This window comes from Littorina saxatilis, unplaced genomic scaffold (genome assembly GCF_037325665.1).
Source record: "Littorina saxatilis isolate snail1 unplaced genomic scaffold, US_GU_Lsax_2.0 scaffold_491, whole genome shotgun sequence".
NCBI lineage: Eukaryota > Metazoa > Mollusca > Gastropoda > Littorinimorpha > Littorinidae > Littorina > Littorina saxatilis.
In genome coordinates, this window is record NW_027128481.1 from 14490 (window position 1) to 17222 (window position 2733).

The following is a 2733-nucleotide window of genomic DNA, read 5'->3' on the forward strand; positions in this document are numbered from 1 at the left end:
CACGCCATAACAGAGTTACCAACACTGTTGACTTATCTTCTTACCAAACTAAAATCGACAACCTCTGTCAATATATGTACACCAACGGCTTCCAACTAGCCTCAAATAAAACAGTCTTTCTTGTTGTCTCCCGTAGACAACTGTACAGGAACTGCAGTATAAAGATAGGTTGTGATATTATCAAACCGAGCTCAGAAGTTAAGTTCCTCGGCGTTATCATCGATACCCGACTTAACTGGACCAGTCATATCGAACATCTGATCAATAAGGCCAACAAGGATCTTTATATCATACGCTACCTGGCGTCCCAATCCTGGGCCAGAGGACGTAAGTGTGTCACAGAGGTAGTGCGGGCATTAATTCGCTCCCGCCTCCTTTACGGGTGCGAAGCTTATTTCGCGACGCGCCCGGCGCTCATGAAAAAACTGGCTATTATAGAGTGCAGGGCGCTCAAAATAGCTCTGGGACTCTCCCAACAAGCGAGTAAGAGTCGAGTCTACAGCGAGTGTGGGTGGCTGCCCCTTGTGGATGAGATAAAACTCCGTTCAGCTCAGTATGCTGTCAGAGCCCACGCGGTAGAGAACTCTGCCTGCGAGGTCCTGACTGACTTTTTTCCTCAGCACCAAAATTATGAGGCCAACACCAAACATAGCACTCAACTCTTGGCCAAAACGCTACCCTTATCCGACACAGTAAACCGCATTCTAGCCGATAGCGGGGTGAAGGTCAGTGAGCTGGCCAGGGTCCCCCCGCCCTCCTACCCGCCTTGGCTTGAGGAAACCCCTACTATCATATACGACAGTGAAGATAATACTACCAAAAAAGATAACCCCGTCTACCTAGCTACTGTTACAAAAGAAACCCTAAACTACAAATTCTCGGAGCATTTAAAAGTCTTTACTGACGGATCCAAATTTGCAGACGGCAGCGTTGGCTGCGCCTTTGTGATCCCAGATCTCAAAATCTCAAGGAAATATACTCTTAATAAAGACATCTCCATATTCTCAGCCGAGCTATTTGCCTTGCTCATGGCATGCACTTTTATAAATGACCTCCCAGTCACACCGCGTGCGGTAGTTTTCTGCTCTGACTCGCGCTCTTCATTACAAGCTCTGCATCGAAACACATCAAATCGGGCAGAGCTACAAAGAGAAATCCTCTTTATATGTCACCAGTTAATCTCATCCGGCACATCCGTATCATTTCTCTGGGTCCCCTCTCACGTAGGGGTCCGGGGAAATGAACTGGCGGATGTCGCTGCCAAAGAAGCGGCAGAATCTAGCCCAGCTAACACTAACATCGGCTACTCAGTAACCGAGTTCTACAGTAAAATCCGTAAACTCATTCGAAGTCAGTACGTAACATCTCTGTCCTATCAACCCATTGATATGAACGATCTACACCCCGATCTCCCAACAAACCTCCTCACTATCTTCAGACGCCTCCGTGCCGGCGGCTGCCGCTTCCATATCTTTAACAAGTCCTGCCATTGTGGAGAACCCTATTCATTTCAACACATTTTCGCTCCATGCGCTACAAATAGAATTACCTTTAAAACCTTATATGACCATATGCAGCTCCATGGTCTGAGTCCCCAGGATTATCTGCGCAGTAGCAGTTCTCTAGGCTGGTCACACAGCTTGCTGCTGTGCCGACTGGTCAGGGACTCGGACATGGGGCTGTGGGTATAACTAAGCCCAGATTATCACATCAGCGTGTTTCAGTTTGAGGTCGAGTGGCTCCCGCCATCCCTCCTGATTCCAGCGACTACCTTCTAGACAACATATCCTCACCCAAGGCCCATTAGTCGCCAAACTGTACATATTGTTTTTATTACCACGGCCTTCGTGGCTTACATCTTAATCCTTTTATTTGTAAAAAGTTTTGAGATTTATTGTTCGTGTTCCTCTTACTTGCTCATCTATTTGGTTTTATTGGTGATCCTGAAAGGTTCCACTTTTTAACTCGATTTGAAATAAAATAAAAATAATATTACAAGCCCGTTATTCAAGATATAGAATACAGACTTATAATTCTTACCAAGAAACATCTTAACTACTTTTCATTTTAACAAATTCCACAGAGCATTATCAACTCAACCCCACCCCCTGCCCTCCTCTCCTTATTTTTTGTTTCTTTCTTTCCTCTTTTTGAAAGCGGACAAACACTCAAGTCCTTAATGGCTCAAAACCGTAGGACTTTTAATATTAATTTTAACGATTTCAGCATACTTACCTGGCACGGGAGACACCTTGATCACCAAGGAGGTTCTCCTAGGGCGAGGCCTGTCCATTGCACTAACGGGCGGGCTGACTCCTACGACCATCACAAATGTTGATCGGCCGAGTGTGCAATTTGTGCGTCAGGGGGACTGCGTTCGCGCTATCCCCTGCAAGTGAAACAATGAAAATGAAAAGTCCACCCTCCCCACTCACAATTTATATGCTCATTAAACCAAGTCAAATACATTTTTTTTTAATTGAAAAAGGATCTTAGATTTAAGGAAAAATCAGTATTTCCATCTGTAAAAAAATCAATAAAAATAAAAAGGGTACAATCTGTTCACTTGTTTGGGTTTATTGTTACATTCTGATATGATTGAGACCGTTTTGATAAGCCGGAGGTCTCAGACGGTCTAAGAAGTCAAGGAGTAGGCAGTACATGTTCAGCAGGGATGTTGCTACAAATTCATACCTATAGGACAAATGTCCTGAGTTCTTCAGCATCAATAGG

At 44.7% G+C, this 2733-nt stretch overlaps 1 non-coding gene across 1 annotated transcript; it reads left to right on the forward strand.

Moving 5' to 3' along the window:
* The first annotated feature begins 2227 nt into the window (after positions 1 to 2227).
* Positions 2228 to 2392, forward strand: LOC138956839 (U1 spliceosomal RNA). Its single transcript, XR_011452832.1, has one exon. It is a non-coding gene; the product is annotated as a U1 spliceosomal RNA (small nuclear RNA).
* The last annotated feature ends 341 nt before the right edge of the window (positions 2393 to 2733 follow it).